Raw genomic sequence first — 12,017 nt, 5'->3', positions numbered from 1 at the left:
CCTCTGATTAGACAATAAATCCATTAAATGAAGAGAGGTGATGGTCACTGGTATTTTAATGTCACCACAAGAACATGAGATGAAAGAGGAAGAAGGGGAAAATATATTAAACACATAACCCAATAATAATTGAGTAGCCAGTTCCTTTTGGTAGTGCGAGACATAAAGGACCTGAGCACATACAAACAGGAGGAAAGAAGGAAAAAGGACCAATGGGCAATATCCCTCTTTTTGTCCCTAACTAACTTAATCCCTACCTACGTGGAGGTTGGCACCCTACCATCCTACGCCAGTGGCGCCCCCAACTCATTAATAATCATAATTAAGCCCAATAGCTATACCGCCAGAACCATCTCAACCTTTTCTGCAGTTAGAACCTAACGGTTAGAAAAAGCCAGACCCACCATAATCTCAGTGAGGTACCACAGGTGTCTGTGGAAAGTTTTTATTGCTGCCTCAGCAACAGGTTGGTTGATTCCTTTGTATGCTACAAGTTCTTGGAGTAATGTCAAGTCATTTCACGGAGATGTGGCTGGGATCTGACAGCGGTACCAGCCTTCAAGTATAAGCAGGCAGTAAAAGTGCAAAATTGACGGAGACTTTTTAACTCTGTCAAAATTAAATGAAATTGGTGACGAATCATGAAGATATACGCTCTGAATATCACTTTGGCCATCCATCAAGCATGATGGTAGGCGCCTGGAGTGTTGATGTGTATGTCTGGGTTTGCCAGTGAACCAAGGAACAGGAGTGCCAGTGTTAACAATTCCTTGTAATCATCTCTTGGATGGCATTGTGCCAGCTGGTTGGTGTAAAATTCAACTAGACACTCCTTTTTAAGTGGTCCTAGCTCAGTTGAAACTCCATTCAAGCCGAAAACCTTTGTTTTATCCAGTTGATTCCAGGCAACTTTATAACTTTATATTTGGACCTGTTGGCACCAGACACAATTTAACAAACATGTGAAACACATTTTAAAGAAGGCACCACCTAGTACTCGGGATGAGCCTGCAGCATGTGATGAATTGCCAATTTACCAGAAACCAGAAAGAAACATGCTATGGATACAGGGATCACCAAAAATAGAAAATATTTTATTGAACCATTCAGCAAACAATTAAAAACACTTAGTCAAAAATTACATGAAAACTGTGTTAACCTAAAATAAGCCTAAATAGCCCATGCATCTCAAACCGCCAACCATGAAGAGTCTAAAAGATTGATAATAGTAGAACAGTACAGCACTGAGGACATTTTCATGTGTTGTCAACAATCTATGCCTAGAAATATATGAAAGACTCGATGGTCAAGGTGTAAACATTTAGAACATAGTATGATTAATTATAGACTATCCATACAAATTGTGGATAGTATATGTTGACAAAAGTACCAACAGAAATAAATTGGCCGCCTAAACTTGTCAAAGTAATAGATGAACTAAAATAATACCTACTCTGCCAATTAGTAAAGCGATGATAAAAATGACATGCACAGTAAGCATCAAATAAGTGCCATAAAAGAACTAACAGAACTGTTGGAGATAATTGCAAGACACATAATTGTGTCAAAAGGAAAATATCGCAAACCTTTGAATGCCATGATATAGCAAGATCCTCGATTAGAAAATGGTTGGAAGAGAGCTGCAGGGCAGAGATGCCCAACGCGTGTCGCCAAACAAACTGTGGCTTCCTCACGGGTCTGTATCAGCTGAATGAATTTGTTTAAATGAACAGACCATCAAAGAAAGATAAATGGCTGTTCGACTTTACCGAGAGCAACCATACAATTGCGCATGCTCCAGACCGCAACATATTCACATATCAAAAGGAAATGTGCTACCGCACATGTGCACATTGACCAATTTGCGTTCCAGTCACTTATTGACATTCACGCATGCGCGTGAGGTAAATGGCATCAATTTATATGGTGCATCTTGTTAGAGGCGCGTACCGCGCACGCAAAGTAGAGCGAACAGTCTGATCTTGTGCATCGCACCCAGAAGGGGAGCGTACGGATGCGCAACTTTAATCTAGTTATACACATCGCATTTTTTTGTACATTTTTGTATGAAAAGATGGCGTAATACCAGATTTACCCAAAAGACCATCAGATCTCAATATGTTACAAGATGCGTTATATTTCTATGCAAGTAACCAGAAAAAAAATTGTAAGCAATGGTTAGAATAAAAGTGTGCTTGCAAGAACACAAGGCAAAATATTTGAGTCCCTAAATGCATAAATATTACAGTAAAGGTAATTGAAGAAGGCAATTATAGATAATTGAAAAATATCACTATCTCAGGACAATGGTAATCGGTATCCCTATTAGATGAAGCATGCCAATCACAATAGAATTCTAAAACACACGAGCTGAGTGTTACCATCTCCAGAACCAATTCCAATTACACTCCCCAAATTAGCTAAGATAATATAGGTATCAAGGATCCAAACTGATGTATTATAAAGTTAGCAACCCATGCAAATATAATCTGGACCTAAATATAGGAAAATACTTATGCCAATATAATGTATAATCATTTTTATACCATATACCCTTAAAAGGATATCAGTCTAATGTTTATAAGTATATTGAATGATTTCCATCAGCGATGTCAAACTCAAACAGAGGGCCAAAATAAAAAATACTTGGAGAAAGTTGCAGGCCAGCCAGTATACAGTATAATGGGCCCCACACAATCATCCATACAGTATAATGGCCCCACAGGGGTGGTGGTTCTGGTGTCACGGGCCATGTATAGTCACCCTGCAAGCCAGATTTGGCCCACAGGCCAGAGTTTGACACGTATGATTTACATAAACACACAGAAGAATACAATTTGAGATCAAATAAATAAGAGGACGAAGTCCAAATAAGCCCAGTTGGGGTAGTGACGTGTGAGGACTTAAAGAGATTGCAGTAAAGGTGGTTGAAGTCCTTTCTTTTTCTTCACTCTGAATCATCTTTCGAGATTATCTGGATGAGGTTTCCGGGATCTTGTCCTCCGTCATGTTTTTGTCACACAACACGTCACTACCCCAACTGGGCTTATGTGGACTTCGTCCTCTTATTTATTTGATCTCAAATTGTATTCTTCTGTGTTTACGTAAATCATACGTGTCAAACTCTGGCCTGTGGGCCAAATCTGGCTTGCAGGGTGATTTTATATTTGTCCCGCTACACCAGAACCACCACCCCTATGTCATTATACCGTATGGAGGACTGTGGGCCCATTATACTGTACTGGTTGGCCGGCAACATTCTCCAAGTTTTTTTTATTTTGGCCCGGTGTTTGAGTTTGACATCACTGATGTAAATCCTTCAATATACTTATAAACATTTCCATGATATCCTTTTAAGGGTATATGGCATAAAAATGATTATACATTATCTATATTCGCAGAGTTTTTTTTCCCATATTTCAGGTCCGGATTATATTTGCATGTGTTGCCAACTTTATAATAGCTCAGTTTGGATCCTTAACACCTCTAGATTACCTTAGCTGATTTGTAGAGTGTAATGGTTCTGGAGACTAACACCTTGTGTGTTTTAGAATTCTATTATGATTATCATACTTCAACTAATAGTGATACCGATTACCTTTGTCCCGAGATGGCGGTATTTTTCAATTACCTTTTACTGTAATAGATTCATGCATATTTATGTTGTCGCCGTTGTCTCTGCAGTTGCTACTACTACAGCAAAGTTCAGCCGATGCTGTTGACTGCCGAACTTGCTCAGTTTCCATTTTTCTTCACTTCTCTGCCTATAATTCTCTCCTAAATCTTCTTTCCTCGACCTTGGCCAGCTTTTTGTCTAATGTTCCCATGCTTCCACGACTACCTTTTTCTCTTTGAGGAAGCAAGAAGTCACATTCTTCCTTAAGTTTCATGGCATCAGCGTGAGCGGCATCAAGTTTCTTAACAAATTCCTTCTCCTTGGGTTCTTGTGTTTTGGTTCTCTGTTTAGCATCCTTCTTGACTCTTCTATTGGCCAAAAAGACCCTTCACCTTACAGATCACGTGATATTTTTGCCTTGTTGAGATTTTTGCTTTTACCCAGAACCAAAGTACTTTGTTAGCTGTGACAGTAGCACTGGTACATGTTGGTTGCGATTGTGTACAGAGCAGGAAATAAAACCTGGCCAACACCTGCCGATTCGCATGCTTGCCCTCCGCTCCATTCACTTCAGGTGTTGGCTGGACAGCTATCTGTTACACAGGGATTCACTCATCCATAGTTTTAATCACCTTAATATCGTTCATCAACGCTTGCAAATTACTATTATAAATTATAGTAAGTGAATTTCAGGCAAATATATATTTAGACAGTAAGACACATGGGAGTGGTATAGGCTGCTGCGGGAATATTTAGGGATTAGAGTTACCTAAAACAGTGAATAACACTGAATGTTGTCTGTAATCTGGCAAGTTTACTTTGAATCCATCAATAGTTTGGTTACCAAGAATGCCACGTCACTGAAACAAATAGAGCTAAAAGAATAGCCTTCCAAATATCCTAATGCAGGAGGGTGGAAAGGACCATGTCACAGTAGGAATACCTTTATAAAATAGATATTTTATTGATAAGAATAAAAATAGGACAAAGATACATGAAAAACAGGTGTCTCTCATGTGAGGGAGTAGCCTGACCCAAAGTCCAATGATTAGAGCAAAAACATACAGATAAAAAGTATGTGTATGTAAAATATATATTATATAACATAATGTAGAATTAAAATAAATTAAATAAATGTATTTTATATATTGCAAAACTCTTGTTCATTGAGTAATGGCGCAAAAAATATTCACAAAATAGTAATCCTAGAGGGTTCATATCTGTGATCTAAATGGGGGTTGTGCGCTAACAATGTGATCGTTCTGTCCCCATATAGTGTGCACATGAACAATCGTTCTTCCTCACGCAGTTTAGATTGATGTTCTTGTTCTGTAAAAGGCTGATTTCCACAGGCCATTGAACTTGTTTTATCTATTCGTGCTCGATTTCAGCAGAATTCTCTCCGTCTAAATACGGCTTTAGCGCAGATTGTTTTCAGTGAATCAGAGGATGAGGCCAATCTATCTATATATACCGGTAATTTCATGGAGTTTATTCATGTCTTTTCAGGATTAGCGAAGCGTGTTGGAGCTCGGCTACTACTGGCATCTACTTCAGAGGTCTATGGAGGTAATTGTGACATTACATTTGTGTATTTTAGAATATTGCTAAAGAGGGTAAAGGCCCCGTCACACATAACGAGATCGCTAGCGAGATCGTTATTACGTCACGGTTTTGGGATCGCTGGAGAGTCGTTTCGTGATCGCTGGGGAGATGTCAAACATGCAGAACTTCCCAACGATTTCGGCCGCCCCAGCGATCTAACTAACGATGTCGGCGGTCGTTGGGACGCTTTCACACAGCAGCTATTTCAACGATCCACACCTTGATAGGGACTGTACTGTGTCACAAAGACGTGCATAAAATTACTTTTCGTAAAATTACGTACATTTTTGACCACTTTTTTGCGCACGCTTTTTAAAATGCTCCATGTGCCCCTGGGTCTGCCAGCAAAGTGAATGTGAAATTCACTTTGCCGTACAAACACTGCGTAAATATACGCTGCACTTTTATGGGAGAAAGCGCGGGCGTAAAAAGAATCAACATGTCAATTCTTTACACACCTGCGGCCGCACTTTCTCCCATAGGAACCCATTATCCCCACTGGAATTACGCATTAAACCACTTTATTTTTTTTATTTTAATGCTTACGGTTTTGGGGTTCCTCCACTTCAGGGGCGCGGAAAAGTCCAATTTATGCACGCCTACGTGTCTCAGTTCTGAATCGCTAACGAGGTCGTTGATAAGGTGTCAAATACAGCGATGCACACTGCCCAGCGGGAGCGCGACGACCCAGGGATGGTCCAGGAAGCTTTGTAACGATCAGCGATCTCACAGCAGGGGCCTGATCGTTGCTACCTGTCAGACATAACGAGATCGCTACCAAGATCGCTATTGTGTCACAAAAACCGTGATGTATCAACGATCTCGCTAGCGATCTCGTTATGTGTGACGGGGCCTTTACACTTGAAATCGCTTTCAACATTGTTCCTGCGTCTCATTATCTTTACCACCATTATCTCAGGTGTCAAGCTGCAGAGCAAAAGATAAAATGTCCAGACTGTGATAAATGATGTCATGTCGGCTCTTGTAATCTTTGGCCTTTTTATTGTTTGTTGTTTTGATATAATGGTTCCTTGTAAAGCCCATAGTCTGTATTCTACTTATTTTTTTATTACATTCACTTTATGCTTTTTCCTCAATCTCCTCCTATGTTAATCATCAGATCCAGAAGTACACCCTCAAAATGAAGACTACTGGGGACATGTGAATCCTATTGGCCCCGAGCTTGTTATGATGAGGGAAAGCGAGTAGCAGAGACCATGTGCTATTCTTATATGAAACAGGTTGGTCGTGTTACTAATATTCAGTGTAATCTGGAAGACGTCTTACAACCTACAATAACACCCCTCCCCCCCACCCCAAATTTTTGACCCATGTCATGAATCAAAATCGCTCATACAAGTCTGTGGGTCCGTGGAAATTATGGATAGCATTAGTCGGTTATACAGTAATGTCTAAAAAAAAAAAAATCGTTTGTCTCCCAAGCAAATATATAAAACTGGAGGATATCATGGTCCGAATAATGGGGTCTGACAAAAACTCTTAATAAGGCCTTGCAGACGCCCTTATTCTGACCTCTATATCTTTAAGCCCTATGTATTTCCTGTGCTCTAATTACATTAGGGAGACTTTATTTGCTGAGGGATTGGTTTTTTTTGCTGATGGTGTGATTTGCCCAAGTTTCAAAACTATTGCACGTTGTGTAATTTGCGCAGTTTTAAGTCCCTTGATAAGTAGCTAATCTTGTATGTGATGGAGTAATTGATTTTTCCACTACCCATGTAATAGAGTGCTTTTTTGTATTAAATCTACTATCTTTACAGCATGCTCCATCTGAAATGGGTCAATTTAGTCTTACAATATTAAAATGTCTGTGGCACACAAGCAATATAAATGTTCTGTACATTAAGAATGGTAGAAATGGTAAAAAAAACCAAAACCCCAAAATACACCGTTGGAGAATTAAATGAGGGTCCCATCTTGATAACGATCAGCTAAGCCGCTAGGGCCCTATGCAAGACCTGGCAAGACAGAGGGCAATAAAAGCTGCAATCCTTCATTTGGGTGCTACAGTTGAAATGAACATACATACTGCAATTACCCCCTCCCTCCCCTAAGTTTTAAAGCTGATTGCTCAAGGTTGCTTCACTCTGTAATTGCTTAAAAAAGTGGGAAATGTTTCAGTTACTATGTTATAGGTGTTCTATATAGACTGGGTCAACGTAGGGAACCACTCAGATAGCCTTCTAGTGGTGCTGTGACTTCTTAGCATCTACTACTCATCTGCTTTTTTTCCTACGAGGCTGTGACTTAACACTTTAAAAACCAAAAAGGTATTTGACATATTACTTTTCACTTCAAATTCTTTTGGAGCGCTTTGATAAAAGTATTTCAGATTTCTTGGAAATTCTGCTATCTTTTTGTGAAAACCACAAAGTTCAGTCTTTGAAGTTGGGTTTCTGCCATAACTTTAAATGACAATGAGTTCTGGGGTGGCCAGTCCACTCTTCTGCTGCCAGCCTCATCTTGATATAATAATGGCTTGATCTTCACAGCAGTGGGCTTGAAGTTGTTATATTATTGCTAATTATGTTTTATTTCCAACCAAAAATTTCAAAGGGTGTTTCATTATGTAAAATAGAATGTGTTTATACGAGTCACAAATTACAGAATCAATTAACCATGCCAGAGCAATTCACTATAGACCTGAGGTCTTCGACAAATGGTTTTGTGAATGTGTGTCCTTGCTATAGGAAATGCTGCATTGATAACATTATGTCATATAATACATGCTGTGCCCTCTCAAGGAAAGCTAATCACAACTTATTGGAAACATTTACATGGGTTTTCTTTTTATAAATGGGTACAATTTCAAACTGCACATAGAAGCAAGCAGCTCGTCAACATTCATAAGAACAGAGGGCTTCTTAATTCCATAGGCTACCGGCTACCTCTGCAAACTAACAAAGGGCAGTATTCTATCAGAGGTGGCTAGGTTCCTGGGCAAGTAGTGCAGCTCTTGTATGCTTTATGCTATAGAGCTTGCAAGCGCTGCTCTGAAGCTAGCCAGATGGCTGGATCCAGCCAGGCTCATTGTCCCTGCACTTACACAATGCTGCAGAGGCAAAGCTGGCTCTGCTGTCAACAGTGGACAGTTTGGGCCAACTGTGCGGCCATGTTGCTGGTCAGTTTCGTCGTTCATTCAGGAACGCCCCCTGGCAAGTAAGAAGCCAGTAGGCTGGTTAGTGGTACCTTCCAAAACTCGTAATGAAAACAACCTTGTAAAGCGATACAAGCTATGGTAGAAAAATACATGCTTATTTGTGTAGAATGTCTTTACAAACAAAAGTCTAATTTTTACTGGAAGAAAATGTGGTCTCTAAACTGCTTTTCTTGTTGGCAGGAAGGTGTGGAGGTCAGAGTGGCTTGGATATTTAATACATTTGGGCCACGTATGCACATGAATGATGGAAGAGTTGTCAGTAACTTTGTAGTACAAGCACTACAAGGAGAGCCTTTAACTGTAAGTACGAAATGGCAAACCGTTCTGGTCTAAATACCCTCTAATAGGTTTCTTCTAATTGAAGGATGGTATAAACATCCTGCCTGTTCCTCACCTCCGCGCATGCTGTTTTCTGCACCAAATCTTTTAGTTGGATTAAAAGGAAATTGGTCTCTATACCGTACATGATAGAATGAATGAAAAATGAATCAACTTTATGAAAGAACTTTTTAATAAGCTAAGTGAAGTTGCATCACTAACAAAAAAAATTGGCCAAGGTTTTCATGCCATGTTTTATGGAAGGAATCTGAAACTTTTAGGCATTACGATTTCTCTACTCATTGTTTTGTGTCCAGAAGCATGACATAGCGGTTTTCTAATGATATTTGCATCATGATTGTACACCTATTATGAGTCGTCCTCGTCAATCCTTAACCTCCTCCTCATCCATCCTAGTCCTCCTCGACATCGTTGTTGCCCTCCTAGTCCGCCCTTGAGGGAGTCCTTGTGTCCTCCAGGCCTCATCCTTTTCTGGCCCGCGGCCTCCGGGCCTCCTCCTTTTCTGGCCCGCAGCCTCGTCCTTTTCTGGCCCGCGGCCTTGTCCTCTCTGGCCCACGTTCTCGTCCTCTCTGGCCCTCATCCTCTCTGGCCCGCGTCCTCTATGGCCCGCGTCCTCGTCCTTTTTGACCCGCGTCCTTGTCCTCTCTTGCCTGCGTCCTCTCTGGCCCGCGTCCTCTCTGGCCCGCATCCTCTCTGGCCTGCATCCTCTCTGGCCTGCGTCCTCGTCCTCTCTGGCCCGCGTACTCGTCCTTTTTGGCCCGCGTCCTCGTCCTCTCTGGCGCGCGTCCTCTCTGGCGCGCGTCCTCTCTGGCCCGCGTCCTCGTCCTTTTTGGCCCGCGTCCTCGTCCTTTTTGGCCCACGTCCTCGTCCTTTTTGGCCCGCGTCCTCGTCCTCTCTGGCCCGCGTTCTCTTTGGCCCACGTCCTCTCTGGCGCGCTTCCTCTCTGGCCTCCGCGTCCTCGTCCTCTCTGGCCCGCGTCCTCTCTGGCCTGCTTCCTCGTCCTCTCTGGCCCGCGTCCTCGTCCTTTTTGGCTTGCGTCCTCGTCCTTTTTGGCTTGCGTCCTCGTCCTTTTTGGCCCGCGTCCTCGTCCTTTTTGGCCCGCGTCCTCGTCCTTTTTGGCCCGAGTCCTCGTCCTTTTTGGCCCGCTTCCTCGTCCTTTTTGGCCCGCGTCCTCGTCCTCTTTCGCCTGCGTCCTCCACACCTTGTCCTTTTGGCCCGCGTCCTCGTCCATTTTGGCCCGCGTCCTCGTCCTCTCTTGCCTGCGTCCTCTCTGGCCCGCGTCCTCTCTGGCCCGCATCCTCTCTGGCCCGTGTCCTCTCTGGCCTGCGTCCTCGTCCTCTCTGACCCGCGTCCTCGTCCTTTTTGGCCCGCATCCTCGTCCTTTTTGGCCCGCGTCCTCGTCCTTTTTGGCCCGCGTCCTCATCCTCTCTGGCCCGCGTCCTATTTGGCCCGCGTCCTCTCTGGCGCGCGTCCTCTCTGGCCCGCGTCCTTTCTGGCCTGCGTCCTCGTCCTCTCTGGCCCTCGCCCGCGTCCTTTTTGGCCCGCATCCTCTTGCTTTTTGGCCCGCGTCCTCGTCCTTTTTGGACCGCGTCCTCGTCCTCTCTGGCCCGCGTCCTCTCTGGCCCGCGTCCTCTCTGGCCTCCGTCCTCGTCCTCTCTGGCCCGCGTCCTCTCTGGCCTGCGTCCTCGTCCTCTCTGGCCCGCGTCTTCTCTGGCCCGCGTCCTCGTCCTTTTTGGCTTGCGTCCTCGTCCTTTTTGGCCCGCGTCCTCGTCCTTTTTGGCCCGCATCCTCGTCCTTTTTGGCCCGCGTCCTCGTCCTTTTTGGCCCTCGTCCTCATCCTTTTTGGCCCGCTTCTTCGTCCTTTTGGGCCCGCGCCCTCGTCCTCTTTGGCCCGTGCCCTCGTCCTTTTTGGCCCGCGTCCTCGTCCTTTTTGGCCCGCATCCTCGTCCTCTCTGGCCCGCGTCCTATTTGGCCCGCGTCCTCTCTGGCCCGCGTCCTCTCTGGCCTACGTCCTCTCTGGCCTGCGTCCTCGTCCTCTCTGGCCCTCGCCCGCGTCCTCGTCCTTTTTGGCCCGCATCCTCGTCCTTTTTGGCCCGCGTCCTCGTCCTTTTTGGACCGCGTCCTCGTCCTCTCTGGCCCGCGTCCTCTTTGGCCCACGTCCTCTCTGGCCCGCGTCCTCTCTGGCCTCCGTCCTCGTCCTCTCTGGCCCGCGTCCTCTATGGCCCGCGTCCTCGTCCTTTTTGGCTTGCGTCCTCGTCCTTTTTGGCCCGCGTCCTCGTCCTTTTTGGCCCGCGTCCTCGTCCTTTTTGGCCCGAGTCCTCGTCCTTTTTGGCCCGCTTCCTCGTCCTTTTTGGCCCGCGTCCTCGTCCTCTTTCGCCTGCGTCCTCCACACCTTGTCCTTTTGGCCCGCGTCCTCGTCCTTTTTGGCCCGCGTCCTCGTCCTCTCTTGCCTGCGTCCTCTCTGGCCCGCGTCCTCTCTGGCCCGCGTCCTCTCTGGCCCGCATCCTCTCTGGCCCGCGTCCTCTCTGACCCGCGTCCTCTCTGGCCCGCGTCCTCTCTGGCCTGCGTCCTCGTCCTCTCTGGCCCGTGTCCTCGTCCTTTTTGGCCCGCATCCTCGTCCTTTTTGGCCCGCGTCCTCGTCCTTTTTGGCCTGCGTCCTCATCCTCTCTGGCCCGCGTCCTATTTGGCCCGCGTCCTCTCTGGCGCGCGTCCTCTCTGGCCCACGTCCTCTCTGGCCTGCGTCCTCGTCCTCTCTGGCCCTCGCCCGCGTCCTCGTCCTTTTTGGCCCGCATCCTCTTCCTTTTTGGCCCGCGTCCTCGTCCTTTTTGGACCGCGTCCTCGTCCTCTCTGGCCCGCGTCCTCTTTGGCCCACGTCCTCTCTGGCCCGCGTCCTCTCTGGCCTCCGTCCTCGTCCTCTCTGGCCCGCGTCCTGTCTGGCCTGCGTCCTCGTCCTCTCTGGCCCGCGTCCTCTCTGGCCCGCGTCCTCGTCCTTTTTGGCTTTCGTCCTCGTCCTTTTTGGCCCGCGTCCTCGTCCTTTTTGGCCCGCATCCTCGTCCTTTTTGGCCCGCGTCCTCATCCTTTTTGGCCCGCTTCTTCGTCCTTTTTGGCCCGCGCCCTCGTCCTCTTTGGCCCGTGCCCTCGTCCTTTTTGGCCCGCATCCTCGTCCTCTCTGGCCCGCGTCCTATTTGGCCCGTGTCCTCTCTGGCCCGCGTCCTCTCTGGCCCTCGCCCGCGTCCTCGTCCTTTTTGGCCCGCATCCTCGTCCTTTTTGGCCCGC

The 12,017-nt window shown here is 45.9% G+C and overlaps 1 long non-coding RNA gene and 1 pseudogene across 1 annotated transcript in view; one reads left to right on the top strand and one right to left on the bottom strand.

Moving 5' to 3' along the window:
* The window catches only part of LOC141213275 (uncharacterized), a 418,496-nt gene that overhangs the window by 79,428 nt on the left and 327,051 nt on the right, over positions 1-12,017 (bottom strand). The gene's annotated exons all lie outside the window — the stretch shown is intronic.
* LOC141213274 (UDP-glucuronic acid decarboxylase 1-like) overlaps positions 1-12,017 on the top strand; it is a 133,585-nt pseudogene that overhangs the window by 4,925 nt on the left and 116,643 nt on the right.

The sequence above is a fragment of the Phyllobates terribilis genome, unplaced genomic scaffold, assembly GCF_046119375.1.
Source record: "Phyllobates terribilis strain yellow unplaced genomic scaffold, ASM4611937v1 Scaffold_191__1_contigs__length_3620865, whole genome shotgun sequence".
NCBI classification, from domain to species: Eukaryota; Metazoa; Chordata; class Amphibia; order Anura; family Dendrobatidae; genus Phyllobates; species Phyllobates terribilis.
The sequence above is the reverse complement of the archived record's forward strand: the minus strand, read 5'-3'. Positions and strand labels throughout refer to the sequence as shown.